Source organism: Crocodylus siamensis, chromosome 1 (assembly GCF_052110815.1).
Source record: "Crocodylus siamensis isolate JL-2025a chromosome 1, ASM5211081v1, whole genome shotgun sequence".
Taxonomy (NCBI): domain Eukaryota; kingdom Metazoa; phylum Chordata; order Crocodylia; family Crocodylidae; genus Crocodylus; species Crocodylus siamensis.
Window position 1 is genome coordinate 321,349,346 of NC_143395.1, and position 26,869 is coordinate 321,376,214.

The following is a 26,869-nucleotide window of genomic DNA, read 5'->3' on the forward strand; positions in this document are numbered from 1 at the left end:
GAAAGATTCTACAACCAGAATGATTATATTTAGGAAGCATCCAATTCCTCCCTATTGTCAGATACTACAGTAAGGTGCCTATGGCAAATAATCTTTCTTTCCATTAGCATTTTAATAGGATAGAAGAGAATAATTACAGTCTGGATAAAAGTAGCATAAAATGGATACATAACTTGTTGGATGATCATGATCCAAAAAGGCACAATTGAACTGGAGCTCTAAACAGCTCAATGTTTATTTGGGAGGAGGTATGTAGTGAGATTCCCCAGGGGTGCGCCCTGGGTCTGGTACTGTTTAGTGCCTTCATTAATGATTGAAGGATGGAATTGATACACACTTAGCAAATTTGCAGATGACAACAAACTGGGTATATTTGCAGACACTTTGGAGGATAGGATTAGGATTCAGAATAACCTTGTTAACCTGGAAAATAGTCTGCAACTAATACAATGAGATTCAGTAAAGAAAGAATAAAGTCCTACATTTATTGGATGGAACAATCACATGCAAAAATACAGATTGGGGAATAGCTTGCTAGGCTACAGTATTGCAGAGGGGATTTGGGAGTTATAGTGCAGTACAAACTGGATGTGAGTTGATAGTGTGTTCTTGCAAAAAAGGCTAAGAGCGTACTGGGTTGTATTCACAGAAGTGCCACTTGGGAGTCCAAAGAAGTGATTCTTCTGCTCTATTCAGCACTGAGACCTTATCTGGAGTACTGTGTCCAGTTTAAGGTATGAAACTTCATGAAAAATATGAGAAAATTGGAAGGAGCCCTGGGGAGAGAAACAAAAATGAATAAAGATCTAGAAAACATGACTTACAAGGAAAGGTTGGAGAATATTAGATTATTTATCCTGAATGAGAAAAAAATGAGAAGGGATTCAATAACAGTCTTCAAATTTTAGAGCAGTGATTATAAAGAGCATGGTGATAAACCATTTTCTTTGGCTGTAGACAAGACAAGAAATTAATTATCTTAGACTGTGACAAGGGAAATTTATGTTGGATATTAGGAAGAACTATGAAGATGGTTAGGCATTAAAATAGATTATCTAGAGAAGTTGTGGAATCTTCTTCCTCACACACTTATCTGTAGGGACCTACTCAAATCACGATTTCATGGATTTTGCGGAAGTTGCAAAATTGGGCAATGTCTGTAAAATCTTCAGAAAAAAACTTACTAAAAATAAAATGATGGCTTCCCAGTGGGAGCCAGCAGTCCTCCTGGTCATGCAGCTTGCTGGGAACAAGAGAGAAATAGGATAGGAGGGCACAAAAGGGAGTGGCCAAGATGGCTGTCACCCCTGTGCCTTGCTGCTGAGAAGGCTGCCTGTCATGCAGCTCTGCCCCTCTCTACCAATCAGCAACAAGGGGTGGGGCTGCATGAAAGAAAGACCTCTCTGCTAATCAGTGGTGGGGGGCCGGGCCATTGGGCCCTCTTGGCCAATTAGAGGCATAGGGATCCCCACTGTGATAAGCCTGTAAAAATGGCGGCCAGCCTCCTTGAACTGGGTAGATCCCTACTTATCTAGAATAGTTTAGACAGCAATGACAGTGCCTTGTGAAGGTTCCATCCCTATGATTGTATGTATGCCAACATTTAATAGGTTTGAAGGGGCAAGCATTACCTTTTTTGTTCTACCTATGCCAAATAAAATGGTTGGTGCTTTCCTTTTCCTTCAGAGCTACATTAATCTGTTCAGGAAGACCAGTGAGAAAATAAGGAGGAGCTAGGCAGCATATAGCTCCCGGATCTTACAGATCCTTTTCCTACTAAGCTAGCTATTTCATACTAATAGCTTCCTGCTTTTTAGTGAAGTAGGCTGTTGTCCTACATTATTTTAACTAGTAAAAAAGGCACAAATATGGATTTACTGTTGTAGTGGCAGTGATTCCTCATGGTTGAGGATGATCATTCTCACAGGTGAAGTTGAGGGTTATCAAAGAGTCAGTTGACAGCTAAGAAGGCCAATCCTAGAGCTGCAGATTCTCTGGCAAATGGCACAGATTGTGGTTAAAGGGCAGGATGGACCACAGATTTCTCCATCTTGTTTCCTTTCCTTCCATTTCTGTAACTTTTCTGCCTCCAGGGAGAGATAGTATTCCTCAAAGCAAGATGTACTTTGAGGAAAACCTTTCTGACAAGGCATCACTATGTATCCCAGTCCCATGCTAGTTTGTCCCAATTTATGGTGTCAGTGCCACATTTCTTAATGTTTGCATTGTGGGTGTCCTTGAAGCATTTCTTCTGGCCTCTGCGTGTCCTTTGTCCTTGGTGGAGTTGAGAGTAAAGCAGCTTTTTTGGTAAAATTACATCAGGCATGCTCACAAAATGTTGTGTCCACCACAGCTGATGAATAATCAATGGTTTCATAGTGGTGTTAGTGCTGGTGAGGACACTGGGAATTGTCCAATGATCCTCCCATTTTATGCCAAGGATCTTCCGGAGATAGTGCTGGTGATGGCATTCCAGGCTTTTCAGGTGGTCTCTGTAGGTTACCCAAGCTTCACAGCCATAAAGAAAAGTAGGAATTACCACAGCCTTAAATAGTAGGAGCTTTGTTTGAATCTGACGTCATGATTGTTGAACACATGATGATTCAGTCCAAAGGCTGAGCTGGCACATCAAATCCTATCCTGATCTTCAAATCATTGTTGGCCTTCTTTGAGAGATGGTTACTGAGGTATGCAAAATGTTCAATATTCTCCAGCTCCTGTTTGTTAATGAGGCTCTTTGATGGGCGAGTTGATTGGCTTGGAGCAGGCTGGTGTAGCATCTTTGTTTTTCTGATGTTAAGGGTTAGTCCCAGGCACTGAGAAGCAGTTAATGGCCATTTGTAGGTCTTCCTCCGTATGTGCAATTACAGCACAAGCATTGGCATACTGAAGTTTCACAATCGAGGGTGAAGTAACTTTGGTTTTGGCACATAGGCAGGAGAAATTTCATAGATTTCATAGACATTTGGGCTGGAAGGGACCCCAATGGATCATCGAGTCCAGCCCCCAGGGGCAGGAAGTCAGCAGAGATCATAGGATCCCAGCAAGATAAGCATCCAAATGCATTTTGAAGACGTTCAAATTGGGTGCTTGAACCTCCTCAGGTGGCAGTCTGCTCCAAACCTTGGGGGCTCAGACAGTGAAGAAGTTCTTTCTTATGTCCAGCCTGAAATGGTCACAGTGGAGTTTGTGACCGTTCGATCTTGTCATCCCTTGGGGGGTTCTGGTAAACAGTCATTCCCCCAGATCCTGATAAGCACCCCTGATAAGCTTATAGGTGGCCACCAGATCACCCCAAAGCCTGCCCTTTTCCAGGCTGAATAGCTCCATTGCTCTCAGCCTCTCATCATAAGGTTTGTTTTCCTGACCTCTGATCATGCGTGTGGCTCTCCTTTGCACTCTCTCAAGCTTCTCCACATCCTTTTCGAATTGCGGAGCCCAAAACTGGATGCAGTACTTCAGCTGCGGCCTCACCAAGGCCGAGTACAGTGAGAGAATGACGTCCTGGGATCTGCTTGAGAAGCATTTATGGTTGCAAGCCAGTGTTTTACCAGCTTTACTAGCCGCGGCATCACACTGAAGGCTCATGTTCATTTTCTGGTCAACAATTGAAATGGTTTCTATCCAACCTGTACTCAGTGTTGATGACATTTGGCAGACAGTCATGGATGAACATCTTGATGACCACAAGAAAGATGGGAAACAAAATTGGCATGATCATGCAGCTCTGCTTGATGCCAGTTCAAATGGCAAAGGGCTCCATAGTGGAGCCACTGTATAGGATGGAGGCAGTCATCTGGTTATAAAGGAGTCTTAGGATGCTGATAAATTTCCTTGGACAGCCAAACTTTGGTAAGATCTTCCACATAGCCTCATGGTTAACAGGGTCAAGGATTTTGGTTAAATCAATAAAGGCCATATACACTTCCTGGTGTTGTTCTCAGCATTTTTCCTTGATCTGTTGCACCGTAGAAATCATATCTATGGTGCCTCTCAATGGTCTGAAGCTACATTGAGACTCAGGAAGGATTTTCTTGGCAAGAGGGAGCAGTCAGTTCAGCAGAATTCAAGCAAGGATCTTCACAGTGATAGAGATAAGGGTGATACCTTGATAATTTCTGCAGTCAGACTTATCTTCCTTTTTAAAAATGGGGACAATATAAGTATTCGTTAGGTCAGTGGGAATTTTCGCTGTTCCAGATTTTGAGAAACAGTGTATGGGGCTTTTTAGTCATAGTTTCCCTGCCAGCTTTGAAGATCTCAGCTGGTATGCCATCAGAGCCAGATGCTTTGTGGTTCTTCATCTGTCTTATCACCTGGTAGACTTCTTCAGAGATTGGTGGACTGGCAAGTGCTTCCCCTACTGGATGCTCTGGAATGGATTCAGTGGTTTCATCAGCAGGGGTTCTGGTTTTCTATGATTAAAAAAAAATCCCCAATTTTCAGACCAGGAAAAATAACCCCAAATCCACACTTTCCCGTGATTAAAATGAAACTTGACTGTATAGATCTACATATTAGGGATGTTTCATTTTGATCACGGAAAAATGTGAATTTTGGGTTACTTTTTTACATCTGAAAACTGGGATTTTTTTTTTTATCAGAGAAAACCAGGATCCCTGTTCATCAGTCACTGCCAAGTCTTAGTTCAAGAGCTTTTGGTGTAGTGCTCCACTGTGCTTCCACTGATTCCTTCTTTGTCTTTGAGAAGTATATTGCCATCTTCAGGTCTAAGCTGGGTCAATCCACAAAAGCTTGGTTGCACACAGCCTTGATTGCACAGAAGAATGTCTTGACTGCATGTCTTGACTGTCAACAAATTCTTGGATTTCTTTTGCCTTCTCTTCCCACCATTTGTTTTTGATTTCTCAGATCTTCTTCTGGGCTTCAGCTTTAAGCCATCAAAAAGTTCTCTGCTTCTGACTGGATGTTGGATGGTTTTGCTAGTCACAGAAAACTTTTCTCTTCCAATTGAGAAGGGCTTTGATTTCAACATTGTTTTTGTCAGGTGATAAAGTCAAGGTGAACTGAAAAACCTTTGAGAATGATTTACTGTCCTTTTTATAGCCAGTTAATAGCATATCGGGGCTCTGTAAATACTTATTGATGAGTAAAAAGCTTGCTGTCTGATGAACTTGACCTACCTTAGTGGACCCAGCCCAAAACACATCTTATGCACCACTTAAATCTCAACTTGTAATCTAAGGGTGTCTTTACTTGTGCTCTAGGATGTGGGGGAGGGTACTTTAAATAGAGTAGCTCTCAGGAGCTGCTCTAATTAAAGTGCCCACAGTGTCTTTAGTGTCCTGTGCTTTAAAATGGTGGTAGGGGTGCTTTAACTAAAGCGTGTTCAATAAGCTTTAGTTAAAGTGCCCCTGCTGGCATTTTGATGCACAGGGATGCTGAATACATGTGACGCTGAGCCTGCTGGAACTTGCTAATTAACACGCTCCAGAAGACTCAATTAATTGAGTCTGTTGAAATGTTTAGTAATTAGCATGAGTTTGGAGCTGGTGTCTGGCATGTGTGAAGGTGTCCTAAGGGCTTAAGTAGTTTATAAGTGGTTTATAAGCCTAAAGCTAGTGGCAAACTTTACCCTTTTGTGAGTAATTCCATTGCATTCATTGAACTTCCCCTTGATTATGGGGTTCAGTTCTTTATTTGTGAGTTCTCAATAAATTAAACAGACACATAAGTGGTAAGAAATAAATAATCTTGTTTTGAGCCTTCATGTTTGAAGTCATAAACCATGAAGAAAAAAAGTTAATCAGTTGTGTAAGAAGGTCAAGGCCAAGTTAAAAGTTAATTTGACAGCAACGTATTTCACAATATTGAAGCTTCTTTTCTTTGTTACTGAACGGACAAAGGAGTGCTGGATAACAACTTTGTCCTGACAAGTTATAAGTTTTCAGGTGCTAAGGGAAGAAAAGGTAGGCATTGATTTGAACTTTTATTAAACTATCCATCCCAAACATCCCAATGTGATCTTATCCAATTTAACTGAAAAACATATGAACAACATGGGATAGACTGTTACTACTCTTACACTTTTATGAAATCTTTTCAGTGCTGGTTTCTAAAATATACTTGGCAATAGAAGCTGCTCTGCAGAAAATGATACAAGTTGGTATTGGCTAGTAGTACTTTCACTTTTACACTTCATGTTTTGCTTTAAACTAACCTATAAAATGGTTCAGTGAAACTTCCTATTGACTGTGCTGTGAGATGCACGGTCCAGATATTGGCAGTATTTGGTTACCTCATAAACGTGGATCCTAGTTTTCCCCGATTTAAAAAAATCTCCAATTTTTGGTCAAAAAAGTAACCTCAAATCCACATTTTTATGTGACTTCAATAAAACACCTCTAATATATAGATAGACATATAGCGGTGTTTCATTTTAATCATGAAAAATGTGGATTTGGGGTTACGTTTTTTTAACCAAAAATTGGTGATTTTTTTTAGTTAGAGAAAACCCAGATCCCTGCTCATAAAGATACCTACAACTTTGCAAGCAACTACCAGATGTTCAGACCTTATCAGCAGTACAATGCATAGATGGCCACTGTTGCACTAGAGCAGGGGTTGGCAATGTTTTTGGCCAGTGCCAAAAACACCCCAACCCTGACCTATGCTTTGATTTGGCATGCCAGGAGCGGACAGCAGGGAAGCCATAAGGGGCCTGATTCTTGACTGCAACCAGCTGCACAGGGATCTGGAGCCCTTGTCTGGGTTCTGTGGCAGTGTGGCTACATGAACACTTCTGGGAGGATGGCAGGGGAGGAGCTGGGGTTATGCTGCCCAGGTCATAGATTTAATAGATTTCATCATAGACATTAGGGCTGGAAGGGACCTCGCAAGATCATCGGGTCCAGCCCCCTACCCAAGAGGCAGGAAGTCAGCTGGAGTCAGATCACCCCAGCAAGATAAGCATCCAAGGTACCCTTCCACTGTTCACATGGAGGTGTACGTGCGTCTGCTGCTGTCATGGAGCCAGTGTTCGGGCTCCAGAGCCCTGTGCAACTGTTTGTAACATCCTGACTGCTGCTGGCCATGGGGCCCAGGCTGCTCAAAGTAGGTGGCTGGGAGACTGCAAACCCTGTGCCCCATGGTCAGCAGCAACTGAGAGTCGGGTGGCTGTGGCATACTGAGCAAAGTAGACTCACGTACCATGCTCTGGCATGTGTGCTGGGGGTTTCCAACCCCTGCACTAGAGTTTAAAAAGGCTTTGTGTGACAGTGACTATGAGACAGATTAGGTTAATGTCCAAGGAAAAGTTGGTTGAAACAGAAGCCAAATTGGATCTGAAGAAGTTAAAGAACAGCTCCGGGAAGGAAGAATACAAGATGACGCTTGAAGACACGGGAGACCGGTGCCGCCTTAGTCAGGGGGAACACATGCCCCCCCCCCCCCCCGCGGTGACTGGGGGATTCCCCCGTGGCCAATCCTGCCAACTGGGGCGGAGTCCCCCCATGATCTCACTGACTGGGGGGATTCCCCCATGGCTGGTCATGAGATGGCCAATCATTGCGACCAATTTCTGAAGCTGCTTCCGGCCAGCGCTTGTAGGGGGGACACCAGCACTCCCGCCTGCCCCCCCCGCCCACTGCCTAAGCAGTGAGTGCGACTGGTCAGGGGGTGCATTGGTGCTCTCAGGGGGTGCACATGCACCCCCTATGAGTCACCACTGCTTGAAGAGTTTTTCTGCACATTGATGTGTGAAAATGAAGATCTCTCCCTACAGACCAGATGGCAAATGCAAAGTGATACTAAGCACAGCAGAGGATGTTATTGGAAGGCATAAACAAACAAGGAAAAGCTGGAGGAATGGTGAGGCAAGGGAATTTACAGGACAAGCTAAGGCTGCCAGGAAAGTGGAAGAAATAAATGTGTTACATAAAGCAGTGCAGAAATCACTAAGACTAACCACACACAACCTTTGGAAAGAAGTTGTTGGCTTAACAAGTAGAAGGGGCATCAGAAGAACAACACAGGGAAACAATACACAAGAAGGACATGTCACATGGAAGTACAATAAGGCCAGCAATACAAGCGGGAAGAAATGGTACTGGTGACCCAGTAACTAATGCCAAAGAGTTAGAAGTATGAAAGAAGCACTTGGACAAATGCTGAACTCTGCTAATGCTGAACTCTGCTAAACATACTGGACGAACAGGGCAACTTACAAAACAACAAGTGTCAACTCTTCACCACCACAAGAAGAAATAGACCTGTGAAGCAAGTAAAATGGGAAAAGCTGTAGGAATGGACAGTAAGATGAACTGCTAAGAGCTATCTGGAAAAATGTGTCCAAACATTAAAAAACTTTATAAAGTCAGGGGATTAGATAAGCACCAATTGACTGGATAAAGACAGTGGATGTGCTGGTCCTATACAATGTAGATCCTCTCAATCCAAATATTGCAGCTTTTTATCAGTAATGGGAACAATCTTGATGAAAGTAATTGTCCACATTATAAGGTCAGTTTTAGAGGAAGTCATTCATAAAGAACAGTGTATCTTCAGACCAAAGCTACATCAATCAGTCAAGCTGACATTTGATAGGAAAAAATGTGCATTAAAACTATCTGCTGTTTTCAGTGGCCTTCAAAAACATTTGATTTGGTTTGGAGAAAAGCATTATGGAAAGCAGAGAAATCATACAGTGTCAGATAATTATCAGTTGGAAAACTCTGTATGAATATTCCTGCAGAGCAATAAGAATCATCATCATTACCAATCCTTCACAGTCGAGGATGATTGTCTCTTTCAAAGTCATCTTATCTGTGGGTCCAAAGATGGCTGACAAGGCCAATACAGGATTGACAGGCTCTCCTGCAACTTGGGTGTATGGCTAGGTGCAGGGTGGGTGGCTCTGGATTCCTGATTCAGTCCACAGTATGCTGTTTCTGCCACTTCCACTTTTCTGACTCCTATTGTTGTTGTGAGGTTTCAAAGTATAGGCCATCCTCGACTGACAATGTTTTGAGGTACAACATTTCGCACTTACAACGTTTCTAAATTGACACCCTGTTTTAATTGACACCCTGTTTTAACTTTCTGACATCAGTTTCGACTTCACAATGCTTGATCTGATGTGATGCCTGAGAAGACTCCAGCCAAGAACCCTTCAAAAAGTCCAGCCAAGAGCCCTTCAAAAAGTCCAGCAAAGTCACCTCAAAGAAATCCTCCCAAATCAATATGATTGCTATTTACAATATAAATATATTAATGTAGCTATATTACTCATGTATAGTTGATTGAGTACAAAATTCTGGGTTATTTTTGGTGAAAACAGGGTATTGGGCCTTGGTTCAGGAACCAATCCCCCATTTATAACATTGTTTCCTATGGGAAAATTGGTTCTAAGTTACAATGTTTCGACCTAAGATGCAATTTTCAGGAACCAATTGTATTGCATGTCCAAGGACTGTCTGTACTGAGATCCATCCAGGAAACTCTTCCTCTATTTGGGGTGATTCTGGATAGTAAGAATAGATGGGAAATTAGGGAACTGGTTCAAAATAAAAGGGTACAGAATCAATGTTATTCTTCATCATGTCCTTAAGATGGATTTGACGGATGTTAAATGGGTTGGGCAGTGTGATCTAGAGTTAGGCTTGTACCTACAAACGAATCTATATGTAGTGACCCTGAGCATTGCTAGGCCTATATGTTAGGCACTTGGCTCTAGAAGTCCAATCAACAGCCCCAAATTAGGTGCCTGAGTTCTCTGAACAATGAATGGGGAGAGTTTGGCCTAAGAACAGGATTCAGAGAAGCCAGCATATGGGGTGGCCACTAAGAACCCCAAAGAGAGGGATGCCTCTATCCTGCCTCCATCCTGCCATCATGAGTCAGGTGCTGATGTGAGACTGGGATTCACAGAGCCAAACCTCCTGCTAGACTAAAGTGCTAGACAAAATTCAGATGCATAAATTAGTCCCAAAACTGGTACGGAGGTAGAATTTAGGTTTCTATGTCCCCAAAAGTGATCCAGATCAACTCTCTCTGCCTGTGAACAGAAAATGCCTTAGGTGCCCAAATCCATTCTGTTTGTACATCTTGATCCTTAAAGAGGCTTAAATACCTAAACTTATGCTTATGCATGTGTATGGAAGCACCCCTTTCTGAAGACTGATGTGTCTAGCTCTCATTTAAACCTCATTGTGAATCAGGTGGGGGAAAATGGCACTCATTCCACCTAAGTATGAAAAAAAAACCCCAATCTGCAAGGCATTCTCAGAGCACACCTAATGGTCATTGAAGGGACAGTTCAGTACAAAGCACAGTATAAGTCACAGTCATTTTAACTTAAAACTATGGTGACAGCAGCAAGTAATACCCCTGCCTTTTGTATAATAGTTTTGGAGTCATAGTACTTGCCAAGGAAGTCGAAGAAGTTCAAGGCCCTCCTCGGCCTGAGAGGATTATAATGGAGCCTCTGCCCCATTACTGAGAGGGCAGGGAGCTCAGGGCCTGCTGGCCAGCCTAGCCCCTTGAATACAGTAAATGGGAAAAGGGGACCTTAAATAAGATATCCTCCCACCCCAGATGTAGGCTGTGATTGGCAGGCTTGGGGCAGAAGTAGAGGGTCAGGTGACCCAGGGAGAGCCTCAAAAGCCCAGGGCTTGGCCTAGAAAGGGCGGTCCACAGGAGGCAGAGCTCCAGGAAAGAGCCAGTCTGGACTGCCTGGAGGAAAGGACTTTACCACAGAGACTCTGCACTGTGAGCAGCATGAGATAAGTATTTTGAATCTTTTTTGTTTGTGCTACTGTACTTTTGATTTACATTTGAACCAGAGGGCTGGAGTGGATTGGAGGCCACTAGGGTGCAGCAGGAGCACCCAGCTCAGAGCGCTCTTGGGGCCCAGAACCCTGGGGTGTTGAGCACAAGCTGGAGTCCAAATATATTCAGAGGGAAGATTGTGGCATGTTAGAGGACTGCGTATCTGACAGCAAAGACTGGAGAGTGCAACTCTTTTGCCCACAAGGGGCCTACTTAGGGGTCAAATGGCCCAGATCCAGCTAGAGCTAGAGCCTGATGACCCATGGTCCTGGTATAATGGACCAGGCAGTGGGACCCAGGCAGATTAAAAGTGAGTCTAAGCTAGGAAAGGCATAAGTTCAGACAAAGGCCTATGCCAAAACCCACATTTGCCTCCTGGGGGTCACCTCCCTATGACACTACAATATCAAGTCATGGCAGATGATAGAACCATGGTGGGGGAGGAACCAGACAGTCCAGAAACAAGGGTGAAGAGGCTGGAGTCCAGTGGCAAGCTAGGCTGGGAGCTTGGTCATGCTAGCTTTGAACATTTGGCTATAAGGATTCAAACTCATGCTTCCCAGGAGACTGCCTAACCTCTAGCCTGGAGGTCAGAGTGGGGTGTATGCACTCTCCACCCACTCTGTTGAAGGCAGGCCATCATAAAGCCAAAAAATCAAGAGCCACAGGGCCTGAAGGAGAGCAAGCAACAGCCAGTCAGTCTCTGAATCCTGGTAAGAGGGTATTCCTGGAAGCAGGAGTCCTGGGTTCTGGTCTCTGCTTCCTGAGCTGCTTATGCACTTTACATTAGACCAATGATGCTCAACCAGGGAGCTGCAAGATCTTTTTAAGAGTCCAGTGGGGCATTGCACACTATTAGCACTTAGATATGCAAATATAGGAAAGAGAGAGACTTGATGGGGGAGGCACCTACAGATGATCACAAGAAAACACAGCAATTTTAATAACAATAAGTCAGAATGTTTTCACACTATGAATTTACGTTATGAATCCCAGTGTGGATTATGACCTGATTTTTACTTCAGTACCACCTCTCTTGATTCTGACCTCATCCCCACATTCACTATCACTAGAACAGGAGAAAAGTGCCAGACGATCATGTCCTTTATTATTGCATTTCAGATTCAATCAGTGTGGCTTGCCTTGATGGACATCCCAGACCTGTTTCCTGACCATGTATGTAGCTTAGTATTCAGGCCCTACTGACATTTAGTCTTACTTTTAAAGGGAACCCTGTTGCAATACTCAAAAAAACCTCTGTCTTGAGTACCTGTAATAATTTCCCTGTAATTTTAATATAATAAAAGGCTCTGTCTGTCCGTAACACTTCTAGCCAAGTGTGCATGCACCACTGAGAGGGTGGGCAGCCTGGGCTGCGTGGGCCCAAGTTTGCACTGCTGCTGGGGAAGTTTGGCAGTGGGAAACATGCCTCAGCCATCCCAGCTTCCCCCCTACCTCCCTGCCTCAGGGTAAAGGGGGGGATCACGGTAGCAGCACCCCCCAGAACATCAGTCAGGGAGGGGGAGGCAGCGGGCAGGAAGGGAGGGAGGGGACTGGGGAGGCAGGAGAATGTGAGCCAGGTGGATCCAAAGTGGTGGTGGGGGTGGAATAGGGTCAGACCCAAAATGGTGGGGGGCTAGGGGGAGCGGTGTTGGACCTGAAGTGGCAGGGGGGAGTAGGGGTGCAGCGGGGTCAGACCTGAAGCTGTGGGTAGGTGAGGGGGAGGAATGGGGTTGGACCTGATTTGTCGACGGGTTGGGGATGCATTGGGGTTGGAGCCAAATCAGTGAGGAGGAGAGGGGGTGCAGCAGGGCCAGACCCAAAGCTGTGGCGGGGAGGAAGGGAGTGGGTCTGAACCTGAAGCTGTGGGGGGGGGGAAGGGGGGTTGCAGCAGGGTCAAAACTGAAGGCCAGGGGAAGGCAGCGGGCATTCTTGATGGTCAATTTGCTAGTAATAATAATATGGATCTGGCCATGACTGGAGAAAGCAAGGTAGATTTGAACCTTAAAGACTAACCAAAGTAGATATATATAGTGCAAGCTTTTCATGAAGTTTACTTAATCAGAGGGTGTGAAATGATGGGCAGAAAGCCAAATATAAGAAGGAGAGAGCTTTGACTGGGGGAGCAGCTGGCTGCCAAATAAAACACCCATTCTGAAGGCACCACCCTGGGTATGCAGTTGAAGATAGCTATGTAGTTTATGCAAACTAATCTTCTTTGCTTCTGCTGTCCTTGCCAATTCCCACCAGCCTGCCAGATTTTTAGCAGTTAGTAGAAATACCTGTCTCTGGATCTAACTCAGTCTGCAAACAGACCTTCCTGGGTGCAGAAAAGTATGTGGGAAAGCCCTGTTTTTATTTTGCCAGGAAAAGTACTCTTGATCTGCTAGACAATCTGACATGAGGTCAGCAGGCATGCGTCCTCACTTCTGTCTACCTTGCTGTAAATAAAAATTCACATGGGGGTCCCACTACCCATGACTCATACAGCTGGTCTGGGAACTATTGATGGATCTAAAATTCTCTGAACTCCTATGAGTTAGAAAAGAGTCATCCAGGGACTTGGCTTCCCAATATAGCTTAGCCCTTGTGATTAAAAAAAAAAAATCAGCAGTTTCAGTAGTGCCTGAAGGGGTATCATGGCTAGAAGACTGCTTACTATGAACCGTGCTTTTAATTAGCAATTCTAATATTGTTTATAGCAGGGACAAAGAAGAATAACAGAAAGATCATTATTCTGTGCCCATCATTCACTAACTTCCTCGTATGAAGATACCGGCTCAAGTTATATTTATAAATTCAAAGGCCAGCAAGAACCATGGGACATTTTCCTAACTTCATACAGTGGAAGTATTCACATCAGTTGATAGCTTCCTGACTTTTCCAAATCTACATAGATGATTGTTTCCATTATTTCTGTTTCCTAGATTCAGCAATGGTTTTAGCAAGATGGCTTTTTTCATAAGGTTGCTTAGATGTGGAATAAGGGTTTAGAGTCTGACATGTACAGAAGCAGGGGTAGATATAGATGAGATGTAGTGGCATGGTTGCATCTTTTTTAACAGTGTAGTATACTTGCCAGTGGCTCCATTTCCTTGTGGCTACAAATGCCCAGATCTGCTGTGGAGACCAAAGCACAACTGGAGCCTGGAGCTGGTGGGGGATATCTGGTGAACCATGCAGGGAGCAGCTAAGGAACGGAGAGCTCACCCACTGCTGCTTCTGTCTCTTATCTGCCCAGAGGTCAGCTAGGGGACAGCTCTGCGCTGTGCTCCGGCTGGGGTGGGGGGAGGATTTCCACGAGTGGTTGTATGTGGTGCTAGACTTGGTGGCAGCAGGTCAGTGGGCAGATCTCAACTCCCTGTCCCCTCTCTTGAGTAACCCTTGATGCCCATGCCTGTTTCAGGCCAGCAGGGGACACCTGTGGGGGACTGGACATGTGCTGGGGTTAAGGACCACCCATCACCACTGAAGTCCCCAGCTGAGCCCAGAACCCCCACACAGCCACTCAGCAAAGCCCCAGGTGGAGCCGGGCAGTAGTGCCCCTGGGGGTCTCCCTGCCCCAGGTCAGCCAGGGACAGTGGTGGACAGATCTCACTCCTTCCTATGCCTGGGAGCAACACCTGGGTACTCCCTGCTGGAGAGGGGGAGGAGAGATCCCACTGAGCACTGGAGAGGAGGTAGTGCCCAAAACAAGGGTGGGGGAGTCATACCTGCTTCAGGGACTTAAAAGAGTCTTTAACAGCTGCTGCCATGGCACAGTCTGCCCACGGGTGGGGGGGAGGTAGGGTAGGAGAAGATAGTTGCAGTCACCCATGTGGTGCCAGTGGTATCTCCCACACCCTCCTTTTCAGAATCCTAAATCAGCCAGTGTATCCAAGTAGAGAAATAGGAAGTGCTCTACTGCCAGCTGTATGTCACAGTGGTTTCTGCTGAGCTATCGCATTTGAGACTGTTGTAAATTACTCAGGGACTAAACTTGTAAATCATAGAACCATAAGGGACCTGTAGGATCATCAAGTCCAGTCCCTGCCAAGGGCAGGAAGTTATTGGGCTCAGACAAGCTCAACAAGGTGCCTGTTCAGCCTCCTCTTGAATACCTCCAAGGATGGTGACTGCATCACCTCTGCTGGGAGTGTGTTCCAGATTCTGGCGACCCTTAGAGAGAAAGTTCTTTCTTATATTTAGCCTGAAATTACCCTCTATAAATGTATGCCCATTGGTTCTTGTCTTCCCTTGAGATGCCTTCCTGAAGAGTTGCTCGCCTAGATCTTGGTGTTCACCCCGATGTAGTTGTAGGTGGCTATCAAGTTACCTCTCAGCCTTCTCTTACTCAGACTGAATAGGCCCAATCATCAGAGTCTCTCCTCATAGGGCCTGTCCTCCATGCACTTGACTATGCGGTTGGCCCTTCTTTGTACCCTCTTGAGCTTATCCATGTCCTTCTTGAAGTGCAGTGCCCAGAACTGGACAGTACTTCAGCTGAGGCCTCACCAGTGCCGAATAGAGAGGGAGGAGCACTTCTCTGGATCTCTTGGCCATACATTGACTGATGCATACCAGAGTTCTATTTGGTTTCCTGGCAACCTCATGACACTGCTGACTCATATTCATTTTCCAGTTGATCATAACCCCCAGGTCTTATTTAGATTCTGAACCAGCCAGTGGACCACCACCCATCCTGTAGTTGTGGTTCTTCCTACCCAGACGAAGGACTTTGCACTTAATCCCTGTTAAACCTCATCTGATTCTGTTATGCCCATGAGTTCAGTCTCTCGAGTTCATCCTGGATCCTGATCCTATACTCCACAAACTTAATAATTGAAGTTTCCACCCCATCATCCAAGTAGTTAATGAATATATTAAAGAGCATGGGTTCAAGCACTGATACCTGGGGAACATCACTGGAGATGGCCCTCCAGGATGAGGCCATCCCATTAGTTTACCACCCTCTGGGAGCAGCCTTTAAGCCAATTGTCCACCCACCTCACTGTCAAGTCCTGCACCCTCAAGTTTGTTTGAGAGAATCCCATGGGGAAACAGAATCAAAGGCTTTACTCAAGTCTAAATAAATCATGTCCACCTCATGGCCGTCATCCAAATGGCTGGTTACCTGGTCATAGAAGAACACCAGGTTTGTCAGGCACGATCTACTCTTGACAAAGCCGTGCTGATTGCTTCTTAACATCCTGTCCTTTTCCAGCTTGCAAATGATGGCTTCCTTAATAAATTTATCAAAGATTTTACCCAGGACCAAGGTCAGACTCACCAGCCTGTAGTTTGCAGGGTCATCCTTCTTCCTTTTCTTGAAGATAGGCACCAGACTGGCCCTCTTCCAGTCATCTGGAACCACTCCCAAGTTCCGCTTAGCCAGATAGTTTGGGGTTGAGTGGTTTAATTTGAGTGGCTCCAAGAGCATGATTTTTTGTATCATCATGCCAATGCTTAAAAATGGTGGCGGGGGCACTTGAACTAAAGCTCATTCAAAGAGCTTTAGTTCAAGTGTCACCACAGCCATTTTTAACTGCGGGAACACTGATACACAAGCCACAGGAGGCTGCTGGAATGTGGCGATTGCCATGCTCCAGCAGATTCAATTAATCGTGCTGGAATTCCAGCACAGCAGCCTTCGTGCTTGTATATAGGCGCCCCGCAACACCAGGCCCCATTTGCAGCAAGCTCATCTCAAGGTGCTTATCATGGCGCAGTCTGTATCAAACAGGAAAATTTGCAACTTTCACAAATTGTAATTGGTGTCTGTCGTTGCTGCCTGGTGTACAGATGCGACTCTTGTTCCAACAAAGCCTCCAGGCAGCAAACCTGATTAACAGAAAGTGGTCACATGTTCTCTGCTAAAGAAGATGATTGTAACTCTGCTTTTTCTTCCATCTGCTCCTACAATCTACAAACTAATTTGGGTTTTTTACATTGAGTTTCAGCCAGTGAATTCTAAACCCATCCCCAGATCCTCTGCTCTTGATGGCTAAGATGATAAGCAGCATCAGCTGAGTCTCATGGAAAAGAGACATGGAGATGGAAAAACTGGAAAGACAGGCTGTGCTGAAGCCCTCACCCCCTTATCTCAGTCATCTTGCAGATAAATATAAATTTCCCTGATTTCCCTCATTAATATTATTTGATTTGTTGACAATTAAAAAGTTACATTGAGTGGATTTGCACTTTCATGAAATGATTGCAGATTTAATAATATTTTTGTACTTGTAAAACAGGAGCAAGACATCTATCCTGACTTGAATCAGTTTAGAACAGTGATTCTCAACCTGCTGTGGTCTTTCTGAGTTATAATTGCTCTATTTTTAATTTTTTTGTCATCAAAAAACAAGTGAAAACTAAGAGCTGGCATTTTCTGAGAGGTGTCTTGAGTCAAATGAGGAATGCCCTGAGTCTAAAAAAAAGTTGGAAGCCACTAGTTTAGAATTCATAGATTGTGAGGCCAGAAGGGACCAAAAAAGGTCACTGGGTCCAGCCCCCTGCACCAAGCAGGAAATATTTCTTTTTGTTCTTGCTGTCGGCAATGATCTTTCCCATAGTTCTGTATCTTCTGGGCATCGACAGATCTGTTAGCCATCATTTGCTTTCTGGCATTGCTTCTACCCTTTTAGCAGTTCTGTCTTTCATATGGCATAGACAGCTAATCAGGGAGATCAGAAAGTGTTTCCTGGAATGGTTATTTTACAACATGTTGGATAATCCCCCACTAAAGCCATTATTATTTTGTGCACAAATTCCAAGCATTCCTGAATCCCTCTAATGTGGCTTTAAACAGATTTACAATTAGCTCAGAGGCTGCTTGTTTTATATATGTAACCAGATATCCGTCAGATCCTGTTTTATACTAGTAAGAGGTATAATTCAGAAAATTACACAAATGCACAACGTATGGTCTTTACAAAGGAACATCGTTTGGTTTTAACTTCCATTTTTTGGTGTTTGGAGTTGTCCTTGTATTCTCTAAATTGACTAGTTCATGCTTAAAAGAAAAAAAATATCTGGCACATTCCCAGCTGTCTGACACCTTTTTCATGATTTATAATCTGCTTAAATGGCTAGTCTACTATGGTTGCACTGGAGTAAAACATGCAGATTTATAAAGAAGGATAATTAGTGTGTGATATAAGTAACTGCCACCTGATCAATACAATTTCAGTTATAACAGGAAAAAATATTCAATTTTTAAGGGTGGAATCACTTGTTATCATTTTCAATCCAGCAGAAGGCTGGGCAGGGTGGCATAGGAGTCTGTTGTTGGTCATCAGATTTCTCCTGAGACGACATTTTTTATTCTGGGATCCTACAGACAGACAAATCAAATTGTCTACTTTAAGTACCTGGGAAGTTTTCGAGATGGTATGTTTTGCTGTGACAACTGGGGCTTATTCGAGGTAACTGCCATCCAGGTTGCACATATAATTGCCATTGAAGCTCCTCTTTATGCCCCACTTCCTCTTCCTCTCACCTCCAGACCTTTTCACCCATTTTGATGGGAATCAAAGCCTGGAACAGTCAGACCTGAGAGAAACCCAACATCTGTTTTTACCTTAAGAGATTAAGTGGTTCAGAGGCAACACCCTCATAACATCTGATGTTGCTGATCATGATAGGGACCAGATATTCTTGGACACGGTGGCTGACATTTAAATAATCACTGACCCAACAAGGTTTGAAGCTATTTTAGGCACAATTTTGGCAAAAGAGCAGGATAGTACTGAGGAGAGCTGGTCACAGAAAGTAACTTTATGTCTAGTGATCATCAGTCACTTTGGTTTGTATAAGATTAATAGATAAATAATTCTAAGTTTATAGTTAAAGTTCTCTGTAACTTTAGAGCACAAACATTGTTAAATTAAGAGAAATAGTTACAGGCATACCTTGGAGATATTGCGGGTTTGGTTCCAGACCATCGCAATAAAGCAAATATCGCAATAAAGCGAATCACACGAATTTTTTGGTTTCCCAGTGCATATAAAAGTTATGTTTACACTATACTGTAGTCTATTAAGTGTGCAATAGCATTATGTCTAAAAAAAAATGTACATACCTTAATTAAAAAATACTTTATTGCTAAAAAATGCTAATCATCATCTGAGCCTTCAAGCGAGTCGTAATCTTTTTGCATTCACAACTTGGCTAACTGTTTGGCACAAGAGGCCTAGCTTTCGGCCTATCTCAGCTTTCGACATGCCTTCCTCACTAAGCTTAATCATTTCTAGCTTTTGATTTAAAGTGAGAGACGTGCGACTCTTCCTTTCACTTGAACACTTAGAGGCCATTGTAGGGTTATTAATTGGCCTAATTTCAATATTGTTGTGTCTCAGGGAACAGGGAGGCCCGAGGAGATGGAGAGAGACGGCGGAACGGACGGTCGGTGGAGCAGTCAGAACACACACAACTTTTATCGATTAAGTTCGCCGTCTTATATGGGCGCGGTTCGTGGCACCCCAAAACAATTACAATAGTAACATCAAAGATTACTGATCACAGATCACCATAACAAATAAATAATAATGAAAAAATTTGAAATATTGCGAGAATTACCAAAATGTGACACAGAGACACAAAGTGAGCAAGTGCTGTTGGAAAAATGGTACCGCTAGACTTGCTCAACGCAGGGTTGCCACAAACCTTCAATTTGTAAAAATGCAATATCTGCCAAGCGCAATAAAGTGAAGCACAATAAAACGAGGTATGCCTGTATTTAAGTCAGTAGGACTGAGGAGCTCAGAGATTGAATGTGGAGGAATGCTGGAATTTCTTTAAGTCAAAAAAGTGACAAAGCTATCACCAATTTATTCTATTATTATAAAAGCCTATGTTAGTCTGTTGGTCTATCTGTCTGTGACTCTTTATTCGTGCTCGTGATAAACAGCCAATCAGAATGCGAAGAAGCATTTTGACAGAAGGCAGCCTGTCACTGTGATGGTGGGGACACAGGGGATGAACCAGTGAGGGGGGCCCTGCTTCCTGGAGGCAGCAGCAGCAGAGTGGATGGAAGAGGGGGGTCTCCCTCTGCCCTGCTCCCTGCAGGTAATTGCAAGGGATGACAAAGTCAAATGGTCACAGACTCCTCCAAGACCATTTCAGGCTGGACATAAGGAAGAACTTCTTTACGTTCCAAGCCCCTAGGGCCTGGAACAGACTGGCGCCAGAGGTGGTGCAAGCACATGGGTGCAGCAGCAGCTGGGGGAGGGAAGGAGTGGGCCTCTTCCACACCTTGGGTCCTGGCCCATTCCTCCCCCTCCACACATCAGCCCCGAGCCTGATCTTTCCATCCCCGAATGGGCCCAACATGGGGGGGGGGGGGGGGGAGTAGCCATGCCGTGGCATCAGCGCTGACAGTGGGGCCAGGAGAGAACTGGGCCTGGGCCTCACATGGGGGAGGGGGAGCGAGCACAAGCTGGGGGAAAAGCTGGCCTGATGCAGCAGTTGGGGGTGGGGGGGGAAGGGGAAGTGGGCCCGGCCCAGCCCAGCCCAACACAGCAGCTGTGAGGGGAGGGGAGGAGCAAGGCTCCTCCTTCCATTGGGCCCAGTCCCACTCCTCCCTTATACCCGCTCCCCTGCGTTGGCTCTGAGCCTGCTCTTCTCATCCCCGTGCCACTGTTGAGTCAGTCTGGGCCTGCTGCTCCAGAGGGCAGCAGGCCCAGACCCCAAACAGCAGGAAGGAAGGGGGTGCAGCCCCAGATGCGTGGGGGGGCCAGGGCTCCGTCCTCGCCCACTCCCCTCCCCTCATCATTATTGATGGGCAACTGGCTAGTATATCAAAAAAGGCAAAAGAACTTGAAAGAGCTCCAAGGTAATGGAATGTGTACCACTTTAATAAGATTAATAGGAATAAGCAAAAAGTTTAAAAGGAATGGGAAAAAGAGCTTACCAGTGGAGAAAGCTGTGTGAGATGCCAGGAAGTGTAGGGATAAAGTGAGATTTGCCAAAGTCAAGTTGAGTTAGACTTTACAAGTGGCATTAAAACAAACAGTAAAAGGTTTCTCAGTTATATAAAAGGGTACCCAAAAAGCAGGCTTCTTAGTGAAGAAGGCTAGAGGCAGACATTCAAAAAGCCTAAGCCTGAATTGATTCAGTCTTTGCAGGTTAGTCTAACTTGGCTAGGCTAAACCAGTTTGTAATCACAGAGACATCCACTCTAGACTGAAAAAATGTAGGCAGATGCCTGCAGTGGCTCAGGTTAGAAGCCAGGGGGTGCTAGAGAAGCCCTCCTCTGCCCTCTCTTCTCTTCTGGAGTGCTGAGTTGAGGGGAGCATGGCCTGGTCCTGGTAGGATGCTCTGATTAGGGAGGGAGGGGTTCCCTCCCCCGCCACACTCCTGACCAGCCCAGCAGGGAATTGATAGCACAGTGTTTATCACCCATAACTCAGTATTTATCACCCCATTAAGAAAACAAAAGAGGGAAATTACCAGCTACGTGCTGGTTCTGCCTTTGTCCTGTCTGCCACAGCACCAACTGTAGCCAGCATGTGGCTAATGCCATGTGTCTGTAGAAGGCAGAGGGGACAGCGGGAGGGAGGGAAGCAGAAGCCGGGCAGACACCTACAGTCTCTGCTGATCTTGAGCCAGGGAGCAGAGGGGAGGAGCCAGCCCAGCCCAGAGAGCATGTCAGGATTCTGGGGGAGTCTGATTTAACTAGGACAGACATTGCATCAACTGGTTTGAGCCAAATCAGTTAAGTCTGATAGTTTTTTAAACCAGGTTTATCTCAAACCAGTTTCAGCCATTTTCAAGCTGGTTTATGTGCACTGAATATTTGTTCTTTTACAGGTTTAAACCAGTTTCTGATCACTTAAATCAGTTTATATGTAATGTCTGTTCCTAACTGAAAGGACAGACAGTAAGGATAATTTGTGTAGCTCTGAAACCAGAATACTTTGCCTTAATATCAACAAAGATAATGATGTTGATGAAATGGGCAAAAGCAAGATGGATGATAAGAATGAGGGTATGAAAAGAAATTATTACAAACATGGTGAAACCCAAACTCAAAAATCTTAAAGTGTTCAAGTTAGGGGGACTAGAGAATCTATCTAAGAATTCTGAAAGAACAGGCACGTAAGATAGTGGGTCTGACAGCAGATATTTTTAATAGATCTAGCAAGCTAAGGATTAGTGCCACTTAATAAGAAAATGGCAAAGCTACTACAGTACTTATATTTAAAGAAAGGGGGAAAGCAATCCATGCAACTTTTGGCCCATTATTTTGTCTTCAGAAGTCTGCAAGCCTTTTGAACAAATTTAAAAAAAAAGAATAGTTAATGATATAGTATGAGACAAAATCCAATGTGGGTTTACCAAAGATAGGTCATTCTGGACTAACTTGGTGGTTTCTTTTGATAAGATCAATTATTTTTAAATGGAAACAATGTAAAATATCTTGTCTGTGTTGACTTAAAGTATTTGATATGGAAGTATCTTGGAAGCTATTAGCGAAGCTGTTGAAGATGAATATTACTAGAGGGATTGCAAATTGGGAAGGAACCTGGCTTATAGGGGCAATTGTAAAGGGAAGTGTGAGGCTGGAAAGATGTTAATAGGAGAGTTCCCTGAGGATCAGACCTAGGATCTTTTGGTGAGTCTTCCTTGATGACTTTGGCTCAAAGTGTTAATGTATTGTTGAAATTTGTTGATGACACAAGGTCCTGGTAAGATTTCATCTGAAATACTGTATATAATTCTGAATAACTCAGGGTGTAACTCATGATCAAATAAGTTTTGCTCAACCTGCAGAGAGAGGCTACTCGGATGATCATTGGAATGAACAGTCTGTCACAGGAGAGGAGAAAACTACCAACGTTGGCCTGCTTAGTCTAGCAAAATAGGAAAGACTAAGACATTATATGATTCCTTTTCATAAATACACAGAAGGAAGATAAACACCGAGGGGGAAGATGTAATACTGGCAAAGAACAATGAATATAAAAATTCAATTAATAAATTTATACTGGAAATTGGAAGCAGGTTCCTAAATATTTGGAACATGGTGGTCTACCCCCTTAAAAGAGGGCAGCCAGCTTTGTTGAGTAGCTGTAGCTCTGGTGAAGCTGCTAATAAGGAAGTGATTCACTGTCAACTTAATAATCCAATATGGTTAGAAGGGAGAGCACAGGGAGATTGTGAAAGAAAAGTTTGGAGAGAAGGAGCCAAATATGAATAATCCGAATGGTCACAAAGTTTTCTCACATGCGTGGATGACCTCTATCTGACCCAAAAAGTCTATAGGCTGATGAGAGGTAAAGCACTGCTCGACCTGGTACTTGCAATGGGGGATGACCTTATCAGCGACCTAATGATAGAAGGGAACCTGGGTGACAGTGACCATGAGCTGATCACCTTCACCATCCACCATAAAGCTGGCAAATCAGTCAGCAATATAGAAGTCCTTGACTTCAGGAAAGCTAACTTTGACAAGCTCAGGAAGCTTGTCAGTGAGGCCAGGGCCTCAGCCAAAAGAGGAGGGGAGTTCAGGATGAGTGGTTGCTCCTCGAGAGAGCGATCCTCGATTCACAAGCAAAGCCTATCCCATCTTGGAGGAAAGGGAGCAAAAGGGCAAAGCAGCCCCGTTGGCTCTCCAGGGAACTAGCAGACCTCCTGCGTCTAAAAAAAAAAAAAAAGGCCTACAAAGGATGGAGGATGGGATCCACCTTCAAGGAGGAATATTCTGCACTGTAGAGACCAAACCAGGAAATCCAAGGCTGCAATGGAACTCCAACTGGTTACTAGTATCAGGGACATAAAGAGTTATTTTATAGGTTTGTTGGGAGCTGGAGAAAAAGCAAGGGCAACATTGGACCCCTGCTAAACCAGATGGGACAACTGACAACTGACACCCAGGAAAAAGACAACTTGCTAAATGGGTACTTTGCATCAGTCTTTCACCAGTCCCAAGGGACGCCCTTGCCCATTACAGGACAGGGAGGCCCAGGTGAGGGAGATTCCTTACCCTCCATCAATGTTGACCTTGTGAAGGAACACCTTGAGAGTCTGGACACCTTCAAGTCAGTGGGCCCTGACAGTTTACACCCCAGGGTACTCCAGGAGCTGGTGAGCATCATAGCTCAGCCCCTGGCATGGATCTTCGAGAACTCCTGGTGCTCTGGTGAAGTGCCTGAAGATTGGAAGAAGGCCAATGTGGTACCTATCTTCAAGAAGGGGAGGAAAGTGGATCCAGCAAACTACAGGCCCATCAGCCTGACCTCTGTCTTGGGGAAGGTCCTAGAAAAGATTATCAAAGAGACCATTCTCAACTGACTGGCTGATGGCAAAATCCTGAGGGGATAGACAGCATGGGTTTGTTGCAGGTAGGTCTTGCTTGACCAATCTTCTTTCCTTTTATGACCAGGTGACCTATCACCTGGACAAGGGGGAAGAGATTGATGTCATATATCTTGACTTTAAAAAAAGCTTTCGATCTGGTATTCCATGATCACCTTTTGGCAAAACTGGCCAACTGCGGCCTTGGCTTCTCCATGATCCACTGGCTGGGGAATTGGCTATGTGGTCAGACCCAGAGGGTGGTGATTGATGGAAGTCAATCATTGTGGTGCCCTGTGACCAGTGGGGTCCCTCAAGCCTCTGTCCTTGGGCCTATATTATTCAACATCTTCATTAATGATGTGGACATTGGCGTCAGAAGTGGAGTGGCCAAGTTTGCTGATGACACCAATCTTTGGTGTAAAGTATCCACACCTGAGGACAGGAGGGCTATCCAGGTTGCCCTTGACAGGCTCGAGAAATGGACAGATAAGAACCTGATGGTATTTAACACTGAAAAATACAAGGTTCTCCACCCATGGGAGGAAAAACCTTATAGGCTTGGCAGTGCTACACTGGCTAGCACTTCTGATGAAAGGGACTTGGGGGTCATGATTGACCACACGATGAACATGAGCCTTCAGTGTGATGCTGTGGCTAGTAAAGCCAGCAAAATGCTGGCTTGCATCCATAGATGCTTCTCAAGCAAATCCCGGGACGTCATTCTCCCCTTGAACTTGGCCTTGGTGAGGCCGCAGCTGGAGTACTGCATCCAGTTTTGGGCTCCGCAATTCACAAAGGATGTGGAGAAGCTTGAGAGAGTGCAGAGGAGAGCCACGTGCATGATCAGAGGTCAGGGAAACAGACCTTATGATGAGAGGCTGAGAGCCATGGGACTCTTCAGCCTGGAAAAGCGCAAGCTCAGGGGTGATCTGGTGGCCACCTATAAGTTTATCAGGGATGCTCATCAGGATCTGGGGGAATGTCTGTTCACCAGAGGGCCCCAAGGGATGACAAGATTGAATGGTCACAAACTCCTCTGTGACCGTTTCAGGCTGGACATAATGAAGAACTTCTTTACTGTCTGAGCCCCCAAGGTTTCGAATAGACTGCTGCTGAACTAAATTCAAGCACCTACCTTAAATGCCTTCAAGAGACATTTGGATGTCTATCTTGCTGGGATCCTATGACCCCAGCTGACTTCCTGCCCTGGGGCAGGGGGCTAGACTCGATGACCTTCTGAGGTCCCTTTCAGCCCTAATGTCTATGAAATCTACAAAATAAAACTGTTTCCTACAGTGACTGGTGTATCTTCTGTGCTAGGGGCCAGGGCCGAACAGGTTCTCTTTTGAGTGCCTGTAATGGGGCATCAGGGTTTGGTTTTGATGGCTTATTTGCCTATTGGTTTAAAGACTGTGTGAGAGTTTGGAGGAGTGGCTGAAAATCTCCTGAGGGTGCCAACCTGCCTGCCAGAGCCAGCAGGCTAAGCAACCTGTTGTACACCATAAGAATAATGAGGTTCTGGAACAGCCTTTCTATAGGGAAAGTGGGAGCAAAAGCAATAAGTGGTCCTATGATAGAAATGGATAAGTATATGAAGAGGATTATATGAAAAGCACATAAAATAGAAGGGACACATGAGGCCCTGTCCAGTTCTATATCCTGATGGATTTCTGGTCTTATTCTGATCCTATTACTGCTAAGTATATTGGACTTCTGGGTGCTTAATCTCTTTTATCTTTCTCCTCAACTATTGGAACATGTTCCAGGAAGGAGAACTGCTGAGAAAAGGAGTCCATCTGATGAAGACAAGGAAGAGCATTTTGTGATGCTAACTTACCAGCCTTGTAAGGTAGTTTTAAATGAGATTTGAAGGAAGTCAGTTATAAAAGCCATCGTACATTGGAACAAGAATAACAGTGACCTGGTCAAACATCTGAAGTCTGGGAGGTGAGGGGGAAATGTGCAACTGCAATAAGGCTAGAGGAGGGAGAATAATGGACCAATATGCCAAATATCTGAGTTGTCCGTGGGAAATTGCCCAGAGAAAGGGGGAAATAAACCAGAGGTCCTAGTACAAAACCTAAACTATAACAAACCTGGCATCAAAGAGATTTAGAAAGATAAATAACAGAACTGGAATACAGTCAAAGTAGCCCACAATGAATTTATTTAGTGGCCAGGAAGCTGACCAATATCCTGTGGTTGGATAATTGTAGAAGCCCACCAGCTGGCTGCCAGCTGGTAGCAGAAGCCTTGCTCTGCTCTGCAGAGGTGGAGTAACCTGGATAGAGAAGATTATGCTGCTTTTGAGGAGCTCTGAGTGTTCAAGTCTTTGCCAGCAGAATTTTGTGTGTAGCAGTGCTTAGTTGACAGCACAAACAGGAGTTAAGTGCCTTGTAGAGCTTCCAACTTTCAGTTTTAATAGTAGGTGCTCAGAATTTTAGCAAATCAGGCCTAAAGTTTAAAGGTATGCCCATGGGAAATGTGGAGAGCAGAAGTGACCATAAAAGAACCCTGTGGCAGAAAGAGTTAACAATTCTGTAGTGTTGTATTCAACTTTCTTAGTTATGAGACTGTACTTTTTCCTCCTACAGTTTTCATAAGGGTTTTTTTTTTAAATTATTGGGCTAGGGACAAACAGAAAAAAAAAACCGGAGCCTGAATTGATTAAATCTTTGCAGGTTAGCCTAACCTGCAAAGATTGAACTGATTTGCAAGTGCACAGACATTCATGTTTTATTCTGGAAATGGAGGCACCTGCCTGCAGTGTCTTAGGCTAGAAGTGGGGGGGCGGGGGAAAGGT

General features: G+C 44.5%; 1 long non-coding RNA gene across 1 annotated transcript; it reads left to right on the top strand.

Moving 5' to 3' along the window:
* The first annotated feature begins 5,833 nt into the window (after nt 1-5,833).
* Nucleotides 5,834-19,549, top strand: LOC149874817 (uncharacterized). Its single transcript, XR_016439968.1, has 3 exons — nt 5,834-5,930; nt 11,911-11,964; nt 19,125-19,549. It is a non-coding gene; the product is annotated as an uncharacterized LOC149874817 (long non-coding RNA).
* The last annotated feature ends 7,320 nt before the right edge of the window (nt 19,550-26,869 follow it).